Source organism: Canis lupus, chromosome 1, assembly GCF_048164855.1.
Source record: "Canis lupus baileyi chromosome 1, mCanLup2.hap1, whole genome shotgun sequence".
NCBI classification, from domain to species: Eukaryota; Metazoa; Chordata; class Mammalia; order Carnivora; family Canidae; genus Canis; species Canis lupus.
Window position 1 is genome coordinate 46441690 of NC_132838.1, and position 24956 is coordinate 46466645.

The following is a 24956-nucleotide window of genomic DNA, read 5'->3' on the forward strand; positions in this document are numbered from 1 at the left end:
TTTTGTGAGCCAAAGCAAGTCAAACGGCCATACCTAACCATAAAGGGGTGGAAAAATCAGATCCGACCATTTGCTCCAGAGAAAAGCCAAAACCATTTGATGAACAGAACTAATGTCAACCATAGTCAGAATCACAAGATAAACAACAACTGACACCAGTAAGAATCCAATGGATTTAGCCCATTAAACTTACATTTTTCACATAACAGATTTGTTTTAAGTTGCATGGTAAAAAAACTTTACACTTTTTCTAGTGCCCCAAAACTGTTGTTCTTAAAAAAGGAACTTGAAAAATATTCTTTCATTTTTTCTAAAGAAAACAAAATAAAACGAAACAAGATCTTAAGCCAATTGGCCATTTTCAGGTATCAGACAGACATGACCCCGTAAGGGTAGAAAAATATGAGAAAAAAAGATTTCTATCAGGCTTAACCAGACTACTGCCATTAGTAAGATTTTTTAGAATTTTAATTTATTTGGTTTATTATCTAGATATATTTATTTATTTTACCAAAGTATTTTTGAATGCCTACTAAGAGCTGCGGGTTTTGCCAGGCAAATGCTGTCAACCCTTTGAACTCCTGTGATCAGTGTTAATATTTAAAAATTATGGGGTATCTGGATGTCTCAGTTGGTTAAGCATCTACCTTTGCCTTAGATCATGATCTCAGAGTCCCAGAATCAAGCCCCACATCAGGCTCCCTGCTCAGCCAAAGCCTACTTCCTCTTCTCCCTCTGCCCCTCCCCCCACTTGTGCTCTCTCTCTTGCTCACTCTCTATCTCTCAAATAAGCAAAATAAAAAAAAAATCATGAGTAAATGAGGTGTAATCTAATCTGCTTGGAATCGTGCATAAACTTGCTTCTGGGTTATGTTAGCATAGATTCCACGCCTAGGGAAGAGGACAGAGCATAGCTCATTGAGGTTATCGCTGGCATCTGCCTTAGAAACTGAAAATTCAGGACCAATATTTATGAAAATGTATGTGCTCACAGAAGTTAAGGAGCCATGATTTCAACCTTGGGGTAAGTTCTATCTTTTCATAAAGTGTTGACAAATCCTCGTGCATTCCTTTCTTCCTGCCCATGCCACCCCTCACCACTTCTAATCTCTATTTCTATGCAGCATCCTTGTGGTCACACTTGACTGTCTCTCAAGAAAAGACTTCTGGTTTCAGAGCTAAGAAAGCTGTTTTCCAATCCCCAAAGACTTATCAAAAATCTGAGCTCTTCACTTATATCTAAGAAATAGATGTGCCATTTATTCACACACATCAGAGTAACCAACTGCTTAAGAGGTTCAAGTTTTTGGTAACAGGCACTGGCTATTTACAGATAGCGTGTTTTAGGTTCAACTAGATCGCTTCTGAAAATGTTTCATGGTCCGGTTTTAACACAGATCATTAATATAATAGTTAAATCCTGGCATTTGGAGGATAATTTTTCTTTAAAAAAAGATCATCTATTGAATTAAAAAAAGATATAATGGGGAATAATGTGTATCTAATTATTAATGTACTATAGAAATTAGCTTTTATATTGCAATTTATATTGCAATTACCTTCTTTGTGTTTTAAAGCAGAACAATACAGAAGAAGAACTTCTTTATTAATGCCTAATAGCATGGTAATTTAAAATATTCAAGTTTCTTTAATAAGGTAGTGTATGAAATGTTACTTAATTTGACAAGATTAATTATACAATTAATTTAAGACTGCTCTCAATTAAATTAGTAAAAATTCTTAAGCTTGCTGCTTTTGAAAAGAGCGCTGGAACTTAGCATGAAGTGAGATACCTATTAAACATGATATTAATTAGACAGAGATAGAATAATGCATGTTTTGTTAATAGAAAAGGCATTGTCAAAGAGTTGGTAAAGAGGTATTATTTCATTACTTTAATAATAATAATACTCCAGCCCTCTACACAATTTAGAAGGATCTCCAACAATACTGGAAAATACAGTGGTTTGGGCATACTGAGAAGCACTCAAGACAACAATGACACTAAAACTCCTATTTTGCCAGTCCTAACTTCATGTATTTGGGGATTTTTGCAGACAAAAGTATTGCCAAAAGGAACCGACTGCTGATGAAATACCTCCAAGGTGACATTATCTTGGTGAATTCACCGTAGTCCTGTGTCTAATCTTCAGCTTTTCAGGTCCAAAGGCAAGCTTGCCAGAGTCCCATAGTTACTTAGATCCAAACTGACTGAGAAATATGAGTTAAATTCATAATTCACTGGGATATAATCACAAAATTCTCATTTATGTATTCACAGTGGAGAAGGCTACCCTTTGGGGGACCAGAAGGCCCAATTTCTGTATTTACAGTGAGCCCTTTCATGATATCAGAGTATCTGGAAAACCATTTTAGTGATGTAAAGGTTATTTGGCATACAGAGAACTATTGAGTATAAATCATCTTGGCTGCAAGAGAACCAAAACATTTTTCCTTTTCTGCCACAGAAACCACCTCTCCAGTAACCAGAATATTCTTATTCCTCAGATTTTCTATATTTCTCTCTGCATCCCCAAACCCTCTGCCCTCTCCATGTGGCTGGATCTGTGCTAATTCTATGGCTGGAAGACAAAAGGATGAGGGTTAAGTTGCAGGTTTTAGAGTTTGGTTGGCCGTATAGTGCAAGTCAACTAGAAAGAGGACAAAGAAACAGAGGTGAAAATGCCATTGATCTGGATACAATTAAGTCTTGTCCTGAGCCAAGGATCTTTCTGAATATTTCATGTAATTTTGCCTGCTTTGCGTGGTTAAGTGTTGCATTTCTTAATCCAAGTGTCATACTTCTGGGGGAAAGAGAAGTGTCTAGCATATTAAACCCAAATGGTTCCCTAAATTGGGTTGGGACAAGGGGAAAAACAAGATCTCTACTAGTTTATATGGAGGGAGAAGGAACTTTTTTCCTCTGGGAGGATGCCAAACTGCATCAGGACTATGCCCAGGGAGCAGAAGTGAGACTGAATGCAGTTCTTCCTTCTCCCAAATTTCAGCTTTCCTTTGACCCTAGGTAGGGGAGCCATTGACTATTGCACAAAATGAAACATGATTCATGGAGATTCATTAGAGACATCAGGCTGAGGTAGATTACACATAACCATACTATGAAGGATTCTTCTAGGATCACTCATACAAATGAGAGTAAAATGTACGGTTAAAATAATAGGAAAATTTTTTTTTAAATTCCTATAAGAGTTTGAGTGAATCATGTGGTTGTTAGTCTTGGTTTAAAATGCAGAATGCCTCCAATTTATAAATAACAATAAAGAATTTTGGGTAAACACAACTATAGAGATAACTTTTCCTAAATTAATAATTTTCAGATGAAACAAGAAAAGTGCCATGCAAGGAAAGCTCACACAGTTAATGGTAGAGTTGGAGCTCAAATCTAGGTTGACCTTCAACCCAATGTATTTTATATTATACTTTGCCATTAGGTAACTCTTATAAAGTTGCATACAATATAAATAATTATAAATAGAAAATCTCCCAAGTTGTAAAACCACTGGAATATGTTCTATTAAAGATTATTAAAATATTCAAATAAGGCATGCTCAATGGGTGGCTGTCCCAAGGTGATAGTCTGTATGGAAACAATAGCTTGCATTTGTTGAGTGCTATGTGCCTGGCATCAGTCTAAAGACAGATCATGTTCCCATGGACCTTTCACTAAAAATTGGTGCTCTGCTTTGTCCAAAACAAATGATGGCTCTAAGTCATCTAAAATAAAATTAATATTCTTAATATATAGTAGAAAAATCATCATGTTAATATTTGCAATCCACACTAAACTTCTATCCATCCACTTTACCAGTATTTAAAACTGAACTGATTAAAATGCACTGCACTGGTATTAAAATTTCCATCTTACAGTGAGTTCTTTGTGACTCCACCAGAGTGGAATGCTTAAGTAGAAACAATATAGCCATCCTCAGTTAGAATTTAATAAGGAATAACAAAGGTCCTGTAAATGGAGTTGCTCTGCTATCATCTAGCTATCTATCTATCCAACCATCTATCCATCTATCCATCTATTGATAAATGTCTGTTGAAGTTAGTGTTTTACATCCATACACATACACACTCACACACACACACACTACTTCTGATCAAACCAGTCATGATCTCACGTCTCCAGTGGGTGGTCCTTTCTGAGAATAATGGGTTACCTACAGGGGCATTAAGTATTTAGCAGCAACCCACTAAGCTACTGCTGCCTAGGGATGTTTAATAGAGTTAAACAGGAAGTGCTGTGGTGTTATGTGAGTCCAGAATTTGTTTTCAGGAAACACAGCAAGAAGTTAGTCTTTCCACTGAAAGCCATGTAAAGAGTCTTCATGTTGCCATAGTTATAGAAGGACTCGGCTTACTCAGGACAATGCCACCTCCAAGGAAAGGAGGAATTGGGGTCTAATATCAGACTCACTGTATATCCTTCACAATTTAATGTGTAAATTTATAGTATGAATAATAGGGCTCTTATATTTATAATGGATGCCTCTTTACAAGCTTAGAAAATCCCCTAAATTTCAAACACTGCTGAAAAATGTTCTTTTAATTCATATAATACATAAGCAATGAGTATTTGTTCCAAGGTGATGATTACTAGCAAACAATAGCACATATTTGCTTACTGAGTGCCTGGCATCATTCATTCTAAGCATTTTTTTTGTATATTTCACTCAATTCCCACAGAAATCCTGTCTGATAGGAGTACAATTACCCCATCCCCTTTTTAAAAGAGGAAATTCAACAGAAGTTAAGTACCCAAGACCATACAGCTAGGAGATGGTGGATCCAGTTTCAAATACAGATAGCCTACTTCAATGTGAAGGACACGAATTTCTTTAATACAGGGAAAGGAGATGAGAATACATTTGGGAAAAAGAGCTACAGAGACCAAGGCATCCAGAGGCATACTCCCAAGTTCTGAAACAAGCTTCTTTCACCTTCAACTTCCTAGAAGGATCCTATAAGGGTAATGATCTTATTGGTCCTTTAAGAAGCTCCAGCTCAGCTGCTACTTCTTTTTTTATTATTTTTATTGGAGTTCAATTTACCAACATATAGCATATCACCCAGTGTTCATCCCGTCACCTCAGTGCCCGTCACCCAGTCACCCCAATCCCCCGCCCACCCCTTTCCCACTACCCCTTGTCAGAGTTAGGAGTCTCTCATGTTCTGTCATCCTCACTGATATTTTCACTCATTTTCTCTCCTTTCCCCTTTATTCCCTTTCACTATTATTTATATTCCCCAAATGAATGAGACCATTTAATGTTTGTCCTTCTCTGATTGACTTATTTCACTACTACTTCTAAGGCCATAAAACACTGTTGTCAACTGACCATTCTTTTGGAGATTCTGCTAACAGCTTGCCTGTTAACTAGGTTCAATTAGCTGGTAATGACTCCCGCATATTCTTGAGATTAACCAAAGCTTTATTTCACTTTTTTTGTTTTACTTAAAGTAGCTTTATTGATGTATAGTTAATGGCACATAGCTAAAGTGATGATTTAAAGTGATGATTTCATAAGTTTTGAGTATGCAGTCCATCCATGAAACCACCATGACAATCAAGATAATACTTTATCCCTTAATCTACAAAATTTTCTCCTCCTCCTCGGTAATACCTCCTTCCAACCTCTCCCCTACGCTGACCCTTTCTACACCTCTGCAGTCTTTTTTTTTTGTGATAGACTTTATTTATTTTTTTAATAATAAATTTATTTTTTATTGGTGTTCAATTTGTCAACATACAGAATAACACCCAGTGCTCATCCCGTCAAGTGCCCCCCTCAGTGCCCATCACCCATTCACCCCCACCCTCGCCCTCCTCCCCTTCCACCACCCCTAGTTCGTTTCCCAGAGTTAGGAGTCTTCATGTTCTGTCTCCCTTTCTGATATTTCCTACCCATTTCTTCTCCCTTCCCTTCTATTCCCTTTCACTATTATTTATATTCCCCAAATGAATGAGACCATATAATGTTTGTCCTTCTCCGATTGACTTATTTCACTCAGCATCATACCCTCCAGTTCCATCCATGTTGAAGCAAATGGCGGGTATTTGTCATTTCTAATGGCTGAGTAATATTCCATTGTATACATGGACCACATCTTCTTTATCCATTCATCTTTCGATGGACACCGAGGATCCTTCCACAGTTTGGCTATTGTGGACATTCTTTAGGCTACCACTGCAGTCTTTAGGCTACCACTAATCTGTTTTCTGTTGCTATAGATCAAGTCGGACTTTCTAGAATTACACATGAATGGAATTCTACAATATGTAATCCTTTTTTTGTTGGCTTTCTTTCACTCAATACAATTATTTTGAGATTCCTTCATATTGTTGCATATGTTACTAGTTCATTCCATTCTGTTGCAGAACAGTATTCCACTGTAAGGATATACCACAATTTATCTTTTTCCCTGGCTTCTGGGTATTTGTTTTTTCCCAATGTTTTGGTTATTGCCAAAAAGCTGCTCTAAGCATTCACAGGTAAGTTTTGTATAGACATGTTTATTCTTCTTGAGTAAATATCAAAGAATACAATCATTGGATCATATGGTAGATATACACTAAATTTTAAAGAAACTGCCAAAAAAATTTAAAACATAAAAAATAAACTGCCAAATATTTTACAAAATGATTGTATTATTTTACATTAAAAATAATAACATCTTAGAGTTCTAGCTCCTCTACTTCCTGTCAATATTTGGACATTCACCCTTAATTTTACACAACCTAATAGGTGTTTAATGTTATCTCATTTGGCTTTAATTTTAATTTCCCAAATGACTAATGATGGTAATAATATTTTCATGTGCTTATTTGACAAAAATTTCTTCTTTGGTTAAGTACACATCCTAAAATTTGTCCATTTTTAAAATTTAGATGTTTGGTTTCTTATTATTGAGTTTTTAAGAATTTTTTATATGTTCTGGATATAAGTTCCTTATAAGATATATGTTATTTTCTCCCTGCCTTTATGATATTGTTAGTCATACATCTCACAATTACATATGTTACAAACCTTCATATTATATATTATTTTTAATTAAGCAGTGAATTATCTTTTAAAGAGTTATTATCTATAAAAAATAAATATAAAAATATTGCTTAACCACGGAGTTACCATTTCCAGGGCTTGTTTTGTTTTGTAGATCCACATTTCTATCTGGTATTTTCTTTCTGTCCAAAAAACTTCTATTAACATTACTTGTAGTATGTTCTTATGCAGATGAATTCTGAAATTCATCTACCTGAAAAAAAATTGTTTCTCTTGGGTTTCGAATAGCATTTTAGCTGAATACAAAATTCTGGGTTAATGGTTCTTGCCCACAGTATTGTAAATATGTTCCCCATTGTCTGCCTGCTTGCATTGTTTCAGATGAGAAATCTGTTCTCATCCTTTTCTTTGTTCCTCTGCATATAGTGTGCCTCTTTTCTTTGGCTGCTTTTAAGATCTCTTTGTCACTGGTTTTGTGGAGTATGATTATAATGTGCCTTCTTGTTGTTTGTGTGTGTGTGTGTTTCATGTTCTTGGGATTCTCTGAATTTATAGGATCATACAGGTTTATAATTGTTACCAAATTTGAAAACTGTGTATTGATTATTTCTTCAACTAGTCAAATCTGACTTCATTTCTGAATCGCTTTCTCCTCTCTCCTTCAGACTCCAATTACATGTATATTAGTCTGCTTGAAGTTGTACCACTGATCACTTGATATTTATTTATTTTTTCTCTGCATATTTCATTTGCTGTATTTTCTACTACTATGTTTTCACATTTACTAATCTTTTTTTCTGCAAAGTCTAATTTGGCATTAATCCCATTCAGTGTATTTTAAATAAAATCATTGACATTTTTATCTTTAGAAGTTCAATCTGGATCTTTTTAATATTTTTTATGTCTTCCATTAAGTTTTTCATCTATGATAGAACACAGTTAAAATATCTTTTAGTCATTGATGGCTAATTTTAAGATCATTTTCATTTTTGTGTCAGTTTCAATTGCACTTTCTGTGACAGATTATATTTTCCTACTCCTTTGCATGACTGGTTACTTGATTAAGTGCCAGAAATTGTGACTTTTAGCTTTTTGGGTACTTGATATCTTTGCATTCTTACGGATATTCTCAAGCTTCACTCTGGGGTGCATTTAAGTTACTTGGAAACAGTTTGATCCTCTGGGTCTTGCTTTTTAAGATTAATAAGTAAAGCTAGATTAGTGTTTATTTTAAAGTTAATTATTCTCAAATATTGAGGCAAGATCCTTCAGCACACCATAATGCTGTGTGAGTTCTGATGTTCTGCAGCTAGCTGCGGGAACTGGCCTAGGTGTACATTAAACATTCCAATCCTTTGGATAGTTCTTTCCAAGATTTGCATGATGTTTCCCACATTCATGGGCTGATCAGTTCTCTATTGAATTCTTGGAGGAGGAACCCCTATAGCCAGGGTTCTCTCTTTGCAAAGATTTTTCTTCATACATATTCTTCACTAAACTCTCAAGCTATCTAGGTCTTCCTGTGTTCACAGCTCTCCTTCATAGATTCAAGAAGTCTGTTTCTGCCTAGTTTCCCTCTTCTAAGGCAGTAAACTTGGGCAATCATGTCTGTCAATGACTGATATTCAGCGTCTTGAAAGCATTGGTTTATATATTTTGTCCAGTTTTTTTTTTTAGTTGTTTTAGAAAGAAGGTAACTCTAGTCCTTTATTTTCTAATTTGGCCAGATTCCCTCTACTATGCAGTTTAGCCGATTACAAAATCTCAAAAAAGCAATCTCTGAAAATTTATAAAAAACTGAAATAAATGAGCATAATTCTACATCAAGTTAATGTCACAGAAAATAATACAAAGTCATTTAGAGCACACAACTCTGTAAATCTTTATTGGTATATATTTTAATGATTCATAGAGATACAAAAAAAATTTAGGCTTTATTTAGAAGTGTAATTGTTAAAATAATGGTAGTAATATTACTTTAATCAACATATATTCACATATGTAAAAAAGAAGTTAATGTGGTTAGGAATAAAATCTTCAGCATAGGAAAAAAAATCTAATTATGAAAAAGGTAAATGTTTGAAATATTTACTTACAGATGGAAATATTAATATAAGCTCATGATTTACTTTAACAACACTTATTTCTTAGGCCTGTCCATTGAGGAGCCTAGAAAACATTACAACACAGTAATAATGAACATACCAACAACTTGGATTTTATACTCTAAATGCCATTTCCTACGAAAAGAACCAGGGTTCTTTGGAGGAATGGCTGATCCCATCAGGTTTGGGCAGGTAAAATACAAGATGAGCCTGGAATGCTTTATGGGAACCCCCAAACAAAGAGGCTTTTCAGGACTAATGGTCATGGGAAAAAGAAATTTGAGGCCTACAGTTGCTGTGATAGGGGAGTTTGAACATCAATAAGAATAATGAATACGATTGCTTCAAACATAGTCACTACACAAAAACCTATGAGTTCATAAGAGAAAGAGAGCCAAAAAACATACACACAGCTTGACTGTAAACTAATGAGCCATAACTGGAGTACCAACTCTTTACTATGGAAACTAGCACTTAAAAGGAAAGAATTATGAATTTATCCTAACTTTTTTCTATATAAATTATATTTCTAAATAACTAAAAGAAGGTAAGATCTTCTCCATAGAAATCTTCTGACTAACTCTTAATCCTATACCTGCTGAAGCCAGATAGTATAAATGCAAATTAGGATTATGTTACCCTTTATCAAGGGCATAAAAGTAAATGTGGGTTGAATAAAACTAAATGAGCTTTTTGCCTGATTATTCTCATATAAATGCCATACACCATTTGTCAAGAGGCAAATACAACTATGACAAATAGGCAAGGCATTTTAAAATCTATGAATCTGATTTCTCTTTTTATGTTGTAGTAACCATTTATGGATAATTATAAGAGCTATCTCTGCTTTATCAGCACATCAGTGGACAGGAAAGACGATGGTGTACTTCATCACATTAAAAAAAAAAAACTTATTTGGAGCTACTGAACAGATCTATACTTTTTTGCCATGAGTTTAAAGCAACTATGCTTCCAGCCAGGGATAGTGACTGAAAAACATAATTGTGGGTGCATTTGGCATAAGTAGGATAAAAATGAGAGAATAAAGAGTGAAAATATTTTTTTGAAAATAGTTCAACCATATTTTGAGAAATTGTAGTAACAAAGTCCTAAATGAAATAAAAATCAGACATGGAAAAAAATCAATGAGATAAAATTTTTAAAAGATTAGAAGGTAAAAAACAGCAAACACAAAACTTTCTCTAGAGACTTCCTTAGATGAGGCAATATACATTAGTGTTTTTGAGCAAAGGAATTTTAGGAAGCCAACTATGAACTAGCTTTGTGACTAATTTGGGCAAGTTGCTTAACTTTTCTGAGCATCATTTCTCTCTCATCAGTTATATATGGGCCATTAGTGTACCTATAGCATGGGCTTGTCAAGAAATGATTAAATGAGTTGACATATATAAGTGTTTAAAATAAAGACTGCACATATTAAGTTTGTAAAAATCTTAGCTGGGATTATTTCCTTGACTTAATGTTTTCTTAAATCTCCTCCCATATTTGTTCTCTAGCATATAACTGAATGCAAAATTTCATTCTTTGATGTTTTCATGTTAACCATTTGGAATTATGGAATTTCCTCAAAAAATGACTGCTGACACATGATAGGTATCACTGATGTTAACGACGACCTTAATAGAGAGAGCTTTGATAGTTCTGAATAAGACATTATTGAACAAAAATGATAGTTTGTAGATTGAGGAGGCAGACAAGCATGCTTGTCTAAATAAAAATAGATGGAAGATTACTGAGATAAGCATAATCTATCCTATCACAGTCCCTGATGACTTGCCACCAAGGAACTGTAAGGACTGGTGAAAGTCATCCTAAACCTAATGGCTTCCATTTTAAAGAATTGCTAGTAATATATCTTATGCCAAGAAGGAGACACTGTAAACTATACTTCTTTTTCTTTTAAATAAGAGAAAGAGAATTCAGAGAATTATTGGCTAATAATTTCTACACTGAAAAGACTGTATAATTAATCATCAAAAAATCAATTTGAAAACATCTACAGAAGACTAGGCCATTGGCATTTTTTATGAACAGTTCTAGACTGATATAAGCTCCATCTATGACAGAATGGCAGGGCCGCTGGATGGGGCAGAAATGATGGACATAATCCATCTTGATTTCAGCAAGGTGTAGATCCTGGCTCCTGTTACATACTTATTAATAATGTTGGCATGATATTCTCCATCAGTGTTCTCCTCTCTGTGCTCTGACACAGGTTTGCATTGGTCCTGTTTGCACCTCTAGATGGTTTATTCCCATGTTCATGAAGCCAGACATTGGGACCTAAGAATGTCTTACATTTAATCAAGCTGTGCCTTCTGCAAGGATGTCTTGCTTTACTTCACTTTCTCAGACAGTGGTATTTTACTTATATTTCTAAGATTCAACAGAAGATTCACTAAGTCTCCTTTTTTTTGAATCATCCACTATCTCCCATGTGGTCCTCCAACTTTGTTTAGATTCTTTACTCAATTAGAGACCCAAATGCTCTTAACTGTATCAACTGTTCAAAAATTATGCCATCTGTAGGGAGATAATTAATGTGTCAATTTTGGTTATTGGCTTTGTATTGGTGGATGAGTTCTGTATATATGGGGTAAAAGAAGATACCAAAATGTTTTAGATGGTATGGAAGCAAATTAACAAGAGATGAAAACATAGTGGCTCATTGAATTACATCAAATAGAGGCAGCACAGATTCATGAATCCTTATACTACCTTAGTAGCTTTGTGTCTTTAAATAACAAACTTTCTGTGCCACATTTTCCTTACCCATCCCCTATTTTTAATGGCATGCTTTTTCTCATTGTTTAATCCACACATCCCTTGAATAAAGACTATGTTAGTTTCACTCAATAAACATTGAATGAGTGAATGGATGGGTGCATAAAGGAACAAAAACTACAAGTATCAGTGTAAGCTGGGCCACTTCATTATAAAATATTTACACTGGTTGTTTTTGATAGTCCTACTACATTATGAAATAATGAAATCTTATACATAAAAGTTCAAAATCAACATCATTGTAAAATTATTTCAGTAAAAATTTTTTTGAATAAACTCATATGGCAGTTTGAGACTGCCCTAATAAGGTACACCAAGTTTTCTATGTCAACATAGAACAGAGACACACACATATTTCTGAGGGAATCTGGTTTGGACTTTTCTTTCCATTTATAACTAAAGGCAATTTTTACTGAGTAACCTGTTCTGGTTTGATTATCTTTAACTCTCGTCTTCCTGGTAGACAAGAGGTACTGCTTAATAAGTGTGAACCAAGGTGCACTCCTATAGGTTTGAATTAAAGAAGCCTAAGGTGGATAAAAGAATTTTTGTGTCTTCCATGTTCTGTCTCCCTTTCTGATATTTCCCACTTATTTTTCCTCCTTTCCCCTTTATCCTCTTTCACTATTATTTATATTCCCCAAATGAATGAGACCGTATAACGTTTGTCCTTCTCCAATGGAAGACTCCTAACTCTGGGAAAGGAATAGGGGTGGTGGAAGGGGAGGTGGGTGGGGGGTGGGGGTGACTGGGTGGCGGGCACTGAGGTGGGCACTTGACGGGATGAGCACTGGGTGTTATTCTGTATGTTGGCAAATTGAACACCAATAAAAAATAAATTTATTATTAAAAAATAAAAAATAAAAAAAGTTAAAAAAAAGAATTTTCGTGGATCGTATGGTTATAACCTTAAAAAGGGGGCTCTGACTCCGCACATACCACTATCTTACTCTGATGGGAAGGACCAACTCTGCATAAAAATAACTTTTTCTTAGTGTAGTAGAATATGGCTCCATTGAGTTAGCATTAGGACCTTTACCCACAAGAGGGGGAACATATTGATATGGAAGATGTTAGAAAGATTTAGAGAGCATGATTAGAGGTTTCTTCTCTCTGGTTTGGTTCCTCCTTACACTTTATCTCACATATTTTATTTAGGTGTGCTACTTTTCCATGATTTGCATGGTAATGAAAATAGATATTAGCAAATACATTTTTAGGAAGACTCAAGTATTTATAGTATTCAAGTACTTCTAGAGTAATAGCTGCAGAGAGTACTAGAAGTATCATAAAAAAGTGAGTCCTCAAGATTGTCAAGCAAATGTTTTAAGAATCAAAACAAGGACAGATTGGAATCAGTATCTGGAAATGTAAGGGTATTTTTCTTAATCTAATGGAAAACTCATATTCAGCATTCTTTCAGGTGTGGAGGAGGGAATCTAGGTATTCCTAGGGAAGTCACCCTGATTAGCATGAACACCACATTCACTTAAGGGTGAAGAGGACTAAAAGTTAAAGAAACAGTAGTTGGGGGCCTGTGGGTTACCTAGACAGATCAGAAGGGGTGAGGTCCTAGCCTGAAGCAGAGGCAACAGCAGGAAACAAGGTTGAGACATAGTGGATTTGAGTGGAATTGCTAAACCATGGTCAAGAAGGTCAGAGAAAGAAGTGAGAAGATCCTGAGATGTACTTCAAGGACTAGAGGGTGAAAGGGGCAACCTTCTAGCAGAAGGCTATCCTAAAGATCTTAAGGATTTATGTGCCCACCTCTCCCACCTTTGAATTTACAGGGCTTTCTAACATTATCATCCATATTCATAATCTAATATGTAAGATTATTATCTTATACAGTAATCAGAATGCCAAATGCACAAATGTACCCTTTGGTAAACTTTTATTGGCCAGCTTAGAATTCTGCAACAATCTTCACACTAAACCAGATCAGGTCTCCTGCTGTTTTTTTTTTTTTTTTTTTTTAAAGATTTTATTTATTTATTCATGATAGTCACAGAGAGAGAGAGAGGCAGAGACACAAGCAGAGGGAGAAGCAGGCTCCATGCACCGGGAGCCCGACGTGGGATTCGATCCCAGGTCTCCAGGATCGCGCCCTGGGCCAAAGGCAGGCGCCAAACCGCTGCGCCACCCAGGGATCCCCTCTCCTGCTGTTTAACACAGGTGATGCACACACAAGGTTTGAAGTCCCATAGATGAGATGTGGGAGAACTTCAGACTAACCCCACTGTGTTCTTTTAGCCCCCTCCATAGGCCCCCATGAAGCCAAGGAGACTCACTAGGAAGCAAGTGGAAAATAATACAGCGAGTTTTCAAAACTTGTAATAACTTTTAAAGCAGGTACCTAAGGGTAGAAAGCAGAGTACAATAGTTACATGGGAAAGGCTCCTCTACAGACTAGCTATGTGATCTTAGAAAGATACTTGATCTCTCAATGCCCTGGGACAACAAATGCACAATAGGGATAGGCCAGTACTTCTCTCACAGAGTGGCTGTGAGGATTGAATGAGATAAACCTGTCAAGTGCTTAACACAGTGCTTCTCACTTAGTACAATTTCAATAAACATTACTGTTAGTAAGAGTTGAGGATCATTTGAAGGTTGAGTATGTTATATATTTATGTATTTTATTATATCACATATAATAATATATATTTACATATATACATAAAATAAAGCAATTTAACAACCTGTAGTGTTTTCAAAATAGCGTATAATACAATAGAGGAAGAAAGAGGGAAGAAATAAATGTTTTCCATGAGAAATTCTAACACACCTTCAAAAAAGAGAAATTGAAGACTATGGCTTTTGGTCAATCTGAAATTAAAAGCCCTGAGGTCTAAGAAAATTTTAAAAAGTACATACCTTTCTGAATAAGTGAACTAACACTTTCCTAACTTTCAAGGGATTTTTGTGAGACATGTTGAAGTGAAGAGAAAAAAAAATTTCAAAGTAACCTAGCTAGTGAAGATTTCATAAGTTCTTCAAATACTGTAAAAGAAAAATGATGTATCTTTAAAACTTTCCATCTAGATGAAAAACTATTTTTTCAGAAAAAAGAATAAACAAACCATTTTTACATTAGTCAATTAAAAATGGAAAAAATAGTTGAAATGTCTAGCCCTTCTCTTTGAAGTATTTTATTTTTGCAGCATAGAATTGGACTGCTGGAACAGATTTCCTCTGCTGTGTCAGGAGGGTCTTACTGCAGAAGATTATTGCAAAAAAATTTTCCTCTTTTGAAAGCACTTACTTTTCTTCCATTGATGCTTATAATGGCCTATTATTTAGTTATGGATTAAATAAAAGATTTAAAGGAATGAAAGAAGTTGAATGTGGGCATGTTAAAAAGTTTTTATTTATTCATTTATTTTTTAACTTTTTATTTTGCAATAATTATAGATTCACATGAAGTTGCCAAGATAATAGAAGGAAGTCTCTCCTACTCTCTCCTGGTGGTTATATCTGATATAACTATAATACAAAAGCAAAAACAAGAGTTTAATTTTAATGAAAGTTTTGTAGATGAAATAGCTGTTCTGTGCAGATGTGCACATGTGTGTGTGTGCCCATGTGCATAAGTGGGAGGTATCCTGAAATTTCTCTAAGAGTTTCAGCCTGGAGGCAACTTCAATCAATAGCAGCCTACTCACTGGAAGGGCAGAAGGCTGGGAAGCCTCTAATAGTGACAGCAGTCTTGTTTGAAAATCAGGTCAAGCCCAGCAGGCTTGAGACAAATGGAAGAATAATCTGGAGTTGCAACCAAGACCCCTGTGTCAAAGCCTCTACTATCAATGACCAAACAAAACAACCTGACAGATTGGAAGAAGATTTATGTGATACATAGATCTGTATCCATTATCCCTTTTCATTCTCCCAGAGAAAAGGCCTAATACTAAGCACGATAGATCTTTAAGAGGTTTGTGTCCTTAAATTCCATCAGAAAATACAGTACAAAAGTAGTGCTTCTTAGTCAGCTTGTATTATGTCTGTATTATCTTTAATATGAGTTCTTATCTTTAATATGGGTGCTCTGTGAATTGGAAATATTTTTTAGGTCATGCTCTTGAAAGTATAACGTATTAATAAAAGTAATCCGGAGCCACAGTTGACTGGAGGCAATGGGATGACATGTAGTGCAGATAGTACACTTCCTGACACTTCTCCCTCCAGAGGCTTTGCCAGGCATCACTAATCAAGTATGGCATCATGTCCCATTGGACCAAGATACCATTTTTCACATGGGGTATCAAGCAGCCAATACCAGCTGATTATACTTGGCATAAGAAATGGAGCCTAATCTGGGGTGACCGGTGATAGGGGAAAGCTTCCATAAGAAGTCAGGTTTAAAAGCAATTTGACAGAATTGAAGGAAGAAGATTAGACAAAGAGAAGAATCAAATACTTCATGGCCAGATTACTTTTACTAGTAGTCTTTAAATGTTTGTTTATAGCTATATCACTGGGACCTAACAGTATGTTTCATACAGCTGGTACTCAATGCATTTTTTTTCTCAATTAATGAATGTTTTTTCTTATTTTAGCTATCAAAGAATGATAACAGAGAGGGACACCACCTAGCTCTTCAAAGCAGATCTCCATAGGGGAGGAATCCATTAAGGGATAAGGTGTGGTCTGGTTTGGTTCTTAGTTCTTTATGTCCAGAAACATAATTCTATAGTGTCCTGTTCCTAGAACTGTTCTTCTTCCAGTCACAACACTTTGGAGCCTTTTGATACTAGGTTTTCCTTTACAATAAATCATATTTGGATTATTTAATGTTGCATATCTCTGCCTACACTGAAACTGTACCACTAATGTCTTAATTGCTACATTAGCTTCTTAAATTTTCAATGGATTTTATTTCCTCTGCTTAAAATTATTCTATGTTCTATTAATAAATGAACACTATATAACAAACTTGTTTTCTTTTACTATTACAAAAACTTTTAGGTATTGTAGGAAATTTGGAGTAATTATGGAAAAAAAAGGCAATATAAAAATCATTCTTAATGCCGTCAACCAGAACTGACCAGTGTTAGCATGGTGATTTGTATTTTAATAGCATTTCTTATTTGATGATATATTGTTTTCCTTTCACAAAAATTTTCTCATGTTATGCATATTCCTTTGCAATATGCTTTACCCTACCTAACATATATTAAATATTTTTTCTGTAATGTTTTGTTTGCTAACATATTGACTGAATGTTGTCTTACCTCATAGATAGTGAATAACTTATTAACCATTTCCTTACTGATAGACATTTCCATTTTATGCAATGAAATACTGCTGTCATAGTATAACAATGAGAAAATTATCCAATGAGTTCCTTGGAATAATTTTTAAAAGATTATTTCATAATTTAAAGAGATGAAAAAATTTAAGTTTTTCAATATATACTGCCATAATGCCTGACACAGAGATCATATTGATGAAACTCCCACAAACAAAATGTAAAGAATTACCACTTTAATAGGTAAATCAAACAGATTAGATACAACTGAAGGAAGAACTGGTGAACTAAGAAATAAATCTGAGATAATTTATCCAGAATATAGAATACAAGTGAAAATCTAGAAAATACTGAAGAGACATTAAGATGTGGAAGATGTAATTAAAAGTTCACAATCTGGGACTCCTGGGTGGCTCAGCAGTTGAGCATCTGCCTTTGCCCCAGGGTGTGATCCTGGAGTCCCAGGATGGAGTCCCAGATCGGGATCCCTGCATGGAGCCTGCTGCTCCCTCTGCCTGTGTCTCTGCCTCTCTGAAATAAAAATAGAAATAAAAATCTAAAAAAAAAAAAAAAAAAGTTCACAATCTAACAAGAATTTAAAAGGAGACAATAAGAACAATTTGGGAAGAAGAATATTCAAAGATGCAGTACTGAAAGGAGTTCCAGAATTAATGAAAGATATGAATCATCAGATTTAAAAAATCAAAATGAATTCCTCAACAGAGTAAATAAAAATAAATCTCAAAACAGTGAAAGAGAAAATCTTAAAAACAACCAGAGATAAGGCAATTCACTTCCAGTGGAAGAGAAACTAGAATATCAGTAGACTTATCAACAAAAACATCAGAGATAAAAAATAATAAAATTATAGAGTCAAAACTTTGATGGAAACTGGATTTTATACTTAGCAAAACTATTATTCAAATGTAAGTTTAGAATTTTTAAAAAGTGACAGATTTTACTGCCTAAAATTCTTCACCAAAAGTAATGAGGAATAAAACAGTAGTAGTCCAGAAAAAATACTGAATTTAGAAAATTGGTATGCATGTAGGTAAATATAAACAAATACCGAGCAATGAGCACAATAATAATGATAATGATAATGATTATCTTTAGGAGTTGAAAAACAGGATGGAAATAAAATACCAGATGATAACATTTTAAAATGGAAAGAGTGTGTGGAATTAAAGCGTTTTAAAGTATTTTTATTGTTCAGAAGAATAGTAGACACAGTGCTTAAATTAAACTTTGTTAATTTAAGTTGACAGGTTAAAGATTTCAATGTAAATGAAATTTCAGTAAATGAAATAGAAGACAACTTAGAAAAGAGATAGTTTAAGAATATGAATAAAACAAGAGGAACCTCATAAAGTTAAATAGATGCATATTTTAGGCCTAAGCAATTCTACCCTAGAATACTTAGATGTAAATAAGAATGAATGAAAAAAAATAAACATGAATGAATGAATGAATGAGCAAGCCAATACAAGATTTTAATTACAACATTGTTACAGTGACACTGAAAATTGAGTAAATAGGCTTTGGCCTATTCATGAGATGAAATACTATACATAATTAACATTAACTATATCTACATGTGTCAAGATAGCTAAATATCCAGAATATTGAGTATAAAAGTAAGTTGCTAAAAAACGTAGAGTATGACACTATTTTTGTAAGCTTTTAAACAGAATAGTACTCTCTTCTACACTTGGTGTACAAAAAGTAAAGAACAAACTATGAAGGAAATGTACTTTCCAGCTTCAGAATACTAGTTCCCTCTGAGAATGGAGTAAAAGAATTGGATGGAACTTTGGCTATATAAAACACTTTATTTCTTTAAGAAATACAAGTTTGAAGGAAATATAGTGATATCTGTGTAATCTGACTTGGTTGATGCTGGACGTCGTCATATTTTATTTTCCGCACTTTGCAGTCTACTTGAATCAATTCAGACTTAAAAATAACACTTAAAAGAAAATATCTTACATATCCAAATTACATTAATGAGATAAATGTTTTTAAACAGGTTGCTTCAAACAGTTTGCTACTCAAGCATTACTTAGCCAAAACTTGAATATCTAAAGCAAAAGACATCCTTTTTAAAGTAGTTTGGCTAAAGACTAAACACTCCTTCCTGTGATATTCCAATTGTTCAGAAACAATTTTAGAATCCATCTTTTGTAATTTCCTAAAGCTGCTTGTTGGTTTGAGTTACCATGAAAATAATATTATTTTGTATTCAAATCTTGTGTATTACTTCATGGGCACTCAACCTTCCAGTCACTATTTCTGTGATGTGAATTGTGGTCAGGCAGCATATACATATAGAACACTTGGTACTCAATGCCAGGCATAACACAGTTCCTGCCCTCATGGGGCTTTTTGTCTAGGAGTCTCCCAATAAATCCAGACTCTTCTGCACATGAAATAAATCTACCCTAGAAAGGGAACTACAAGCTATAGAAGGGGAGTGAGGGAGGAATAGCCTTTTCATGTAAGAGAAAGGAGCAAGAACAACAACAACAACAAATGGTGTAAAACATGAAACAGTCCAAAAGTCAAAGAAAAATTGGAAAGAAACTTCAAGGTATATGAAGATAAGAAAAGTAGCGTGAGGGATGCCTGCATGGCTCGGCAGTTTAGCATCTGCCTTCGGCCCATGGCTTGATCCTTGGGGTCCCTGGATCAAGTTCCACATCGGGCTCCTCACAGGAAGCCTGCTTCTCCTTCTGCCTGTATCTCTGCCTCTCTCTGTGTCTCTCATGAATAAATAAATAAAATTAAAAAAAAAAAAAGAAAAGTAGCATGAAATGAAAATAAGACACAACTAAACAAAAACTGTGATATGAAAGGCTTAGGATTCAGAAAGAGACCTGGAGAGAGACAGAGACATACAGAGACATTGTCCTGCAGAGAGATACTAAGTGAATTAGGAACTAGCGTTCCATGCAGAAGGAAACAAAATGTCAAGTGCTTTTAAAGGCCATCTCGAAGAAGAGAAGCCGCGAGACTGAGAAAGACCAAAAAGAAAGATGATCTGCCATGATAGCTTTCGAATTCCACCTCGATGAAATGGCAGATATATAACCCAGCAATTGTAAATGCCATTTACTTTGTACTACACCCAGCCTTCTAATTCCAATTAAGTATGCTGAATTCTTTGACATATGCAGGGCTCGAAAGGACGAATTTCCAACACTCTCTTAAGAGAATTCATTAGAACTTTATCTTTCAGATCTGGCTGCAAGAAACCTTGAATGCCTAGCACTTGATTGAGTGTCCTTCATAAGGAAGACGACCATTTTTAACTCGGTGTCTGGGAGTCTGTTCCAAAACAAGATGGAAATCGCCGCCTGAAAGCTTCAGTTAAAACAGTATAATGAATGTTACAGCAGATTTCAAATATTGTAATTTGTCACATGTTTATCCCCCAAAGAAATCTGCAATAAAATCTCAGGGTGTGCAAGATAAATGTGCTGAGTGCACAGAGCAGTGATTAAGAGTGTGGGCTTCCAACTCAAACAGAGCTGGCTTAAATCCTGCTTCAGCAGTTTAGCAGGAGGCAGCCCTGAGCTCACTTTTGCCCTCTGAGCCTCAGTGTCCCCCATCTGGTAAACATGGCAAACGATGGCTACTTGTGTAGATGAATTTTGAGGAAGTAGGCAGGGTAGGTAAAAGTTTGGTACTATCCAGCTAGTTTCAGCGCCCATTCACTACTTGCAGGGGTCTCACCAACAGCAATGACAAGTGGTATAGTAGTGTAATGGATGTGCTAATGCTCACCATTACCTTTACCCTATATACTTAACTTTGCTGTGACAGCCCAGCTCCATGCAGATCACTTCCACAGGGAAGGTTTCCCTGAACTTTAGCGTACATCTGGTCCCTCTGCCACAAGCTCACATTTAAGTGTTATTTTATATTTGTATTTGGCTCATGCTAGCTCCTCACTGTGGCTAAAAGTCCTTGCACTTAGCACCTAGAGCTGAAGCTGACAAAATTGTCATCTGGTAAGAGCCTCTTTCAGGAAAACACTGAATCATAGATTACTGAGTGATAAATGAACAATAATTATTAACAATGATTTAAACTTACAATTGGCTCCGAAAAACCTTGTGCATCTGTTTCTGCCGCAGGGACATGCCTGGCAGTGGAAACAAGGACACACTCTCCTTAGTATTTGAATTCAGTTGTTAGCTAAGTCATTCATTCTGCTCTGTAGGATGAATGTCTCTGATTTCACCCAGTTTGCGTTCATCCCACAGAAAGCAGTCTTATTTCCTTAATAAAAAGAGAATTGTTGAGAAAGTGAACTGGAACATGTAGCAAATATACAGTTCTAGAAAGACAGAAAGAGAAGCACAACTTCTCATTCACCCAGATGCCAGCCATCTGCACACCTATAAGTTGAACCTTATTTTTTATGTCACAATTGTATTCCTTAAAATAAGATGGCAAATTGCTGTTACTACAGCAACTGAGAAAGAACTGGATATGAGATATACCATGAAGACCACAACGTCTGATGGTGACCACAGATTACACTGGGAGCAAATAGAAGCAATGAATCATCAAAGCAGAATGGGTACCTTCCCTGCCTCGCCTCCCATCCTCCACATTCTAGTTCCCTAACTAATACAATGGAGTGAAAATTTGAATGCTAAATACTCTACATTCATAAAAAGAAATTGTGCAATATTAAAAGTGCTGAGAGCCAACTCCATATGGCAGAGGGATTCAACCCTGGTCATAGTGAGAATTAGCCTGGAGTGCTTCTGAAAACCATCCTATACCTGAGGTTCACCCCCAGAGTTTCTGACTCGAGTGATTCTATGGGCAGTGAGCATTTAGAACCATGATAAACCATTAATTAGTATCAATGGACTTACTTCTGAAAAAATAGATAATTTTCTCAGTAGATAGAAAAAGAGATTTTCCTGTTTTAATATGTGAATGTTCTAGGCAACAAGAGGGGAAAACGTTATGTATTCACCAGAACAAAGAAGACAAATTTCACCTTTTTGTGTGTTCTTTGGGTAAACAAATGTATGGTGGTGGACAAGAGCATTGGCGTTGTCATAATGGAACCACCTACAGAGGTTTCTCCAAGCACAGATTTATAGCATTGTCTTCTCTTCAAGTCTTATAGCAAACTTCCTGGCAGTCCCAGTGTATGTATGACTGTGAACCTCAGCCCCATCACTAGCTCTAGATCCTGCTGTGCCCCAGCAGCCGACTATGGTCTTGTGCAGATCTTCCCTAGGATTCTGAAGTCCTGGTATAAATAAGAGAAACCACGTGGTTGCTCCCAACTGAAGAGACAGCTGGTGTCCATCCATTCGTTCTCACATTCAGCTCACTCTCCTTCTCACTGGGACTCTGCAGTGGCTATAGGTGTGTCCTCCTGTTCCCCATGGACTCTTGACTGGCCAACGAGGGTGGCTGAAGGGCCCCTGACATTTCAGAAGTGGGGGGTCTAAGCACAGGAAACTTTGGTGTATAGGAATTCATATTTTCACCAATATTTCCTGGGCTTCAGGGCAATATCTATTTTGTACCCCCAAGATACCTTACTAATTTCTTAAATGGATTATGAGGCAAACTAATGATTCAGAAATTAAAGTTTGCATTTTTCACCAAGTAGAGTTTGAGAACTCCCATGGTGTGTTAAGTTTATCTGCTAGAGAAGCTAAAGCCTGTTCTTCCCATGCTCATTGCAGACCTCCTAAGATCCTATTTCCTAAATTTTATCAGGCTCTTCTATCTCTCCTAATGGGTGTGTGGTGTCTTTCCTGTATTCAAAACAAGTATCCACTGATTGGCCATTTGCCTTTGAAGATGAGGTCATTTACTTCATCATTAGTAATACCACTCATGTCTTTCTAATTCCTTTTTGAGGGTTCACAGAGCTGAGGTGAAGGAGTGCAAGCAGATCTTTAACAAAATGTCCCACAAATTCTCCTTATGTAATCAACTAGAGAAATACGATGCCTCTGTTAGGGTTTTAATCTATCAACATGTTACAGTTTATTTGATGAAAGACTGTTCCATGCTGGATTACCAATAAAATATGAATTATACATAATCATCTCATCAGAGTTAACTTCTTTATGTTTTAAAAATACGAATCCTACCTTAAGGAAAGCTTCTATTTTCAAAGAGGAGTCTTTTCTGATTACTCTTGAAACTACAGTTATTCTCAAATGCCCTAGGGAAAGCAAACAGCTGTTGAATCCTACGCAGAACTATGGGTTCAAAATCAGTACTTAGACTTTTCATTTTAGCCCAGCAGGGCCACCCAAGTGACATTTCCGGGGAATAGAATCAACATCCAGTAAATTAGCAAACTTACACCACAAATGGAAATATTCAATTGAATATTTATAAGAAATAAAAAATTGAAGGTATATTGAAAAGAGAATAGCTTTCATTGTTGAAATGCCTAATGCTTCAAGCTAATAGTTTAAACTAAAAATCAGGATGTTGTTGGGAGGGGAGAGTAATTAACATTTTATGAGTAACCGTGCAATAGTGTTGGTTATTATTAAAGGAAAAAGAAAAGGAAATACTTCCCAAGCATGCTTTGTTCATTTTGATTTCCAGTGACAGAGCTTTTTGTGCTGTTTGGTAACGTTACGGTAAGAATGCTGAATTAGGAGTCAGGAAACCTGAGTTTGGCCAGAGCCCTCTTGGTCTTAATTTTCTTCTGTGTGAAATGAGAAGGAGGGACTGGGCCAGATGTTTCTCATGTATTCACATGCCAAGTCTCTTCTTCAGAGATTCTGATTCAGTAGGTCTGGGAGATCCACCTTGAACATTCTGGGATTGGACCTCACAAGATCAGCGTTCAGCTCAGGTAAAAGTGATATGTGTGGGTCAAACATTCAAGAGCTCAGAATGCTTACAAGAAAGAAGGTACAAGAAAGGAAAGGAGAGAGAGCTGCTGGAAATCATGAGAACTGAGATGTCCTGTTCAGGGGCAATATGGAACAACACTGAGCCCAAGTCACATAAAATACAGGTGTCTACATCATGCATTTCTGAAGGAGAGATAGGTCATAATTTGTAGGTTTCTGACATGACTCAGGGGTGCCTACAGGCAGGTGGGGCTCTGACTTCCCTTTTTAACCGGGGCATTTCTGCTCAAATTTAAATGTCACAGTTCACTAGAAAAAACATATTTGAGAACATATTTTAATTACATACTCTGTATTAGAACCTGGGGAATCTGTATTTGCTCCAACTTTCTGTATCTGTTCATGCCACTGCCATCCTTCCTGTTGCCCAGTTTCCAAAGCCCATGTCTGGTCATGACCTAGCTTGTCAATTCCTTTATAGTTCATTTCTCACTTATCCCTTTCGTTCATCTTCCATAACCGCTTCCTGATCACTGGCATCTAAATTACTGCGATGGCCTTTTCTCTGGGCTCTTGGCCTCTAGTTTCTTTCTTCTTCAATCCGCTCTGCATCGCTGGCCAAATGAACCCTTCTGCTCCACAGTTCTTATCCTGTTGTTTGCCTTTCCAAAATCATACTTTTGATTAATTATTTCTATGTAATGGCATCAAAATAGAGTTAAAAGGCTCTCTATGATTTGAACTCACCATAGCATTACAAATGATCTTGTTCTTTTGTCTGTTTCTATCTTATGATTGAGCCAAACTAGAATTGTTTCCATATCATATACCTGGGCCCACGATTTTATCTAATTTGGCATACGCTTTTACATATGCTATTGTATCTCTGGCCATGTTTGTTTATTGAAAG

At 35.8% G+C, this 24956-nt stretch overlaps 1 long non-coding RNA gene across 2 annotated transcripts; it reads left to right on the forward strand.

Moving 5' to 3' along the window:
• Nucleotides 1–833: 833 nt before the first annotated feature.
• Nucleotides 834–23274, forward strand: LOC140634960 (uncharacterized). Of its 2 annotated transcripts, XR_012032286.1 has the most exons (4): nucleotides 834–1024; nucleotides 4872–4993; nucleotides 16495–16578; nucleotides 20425–23274. It is a non-coding gene; the product is annotated as an uncharacterized lncRNA (long non-coding RNA). The 2 variants fall into 2 exon arrangements; XR_012032292.1 differs by lacking the exon at nucleotides 4872–4993 and having other exon boundaries at nucleotides 838–1024.
• Nucleotides 23275–24956: the final 1682 nt, after the last annotated feature.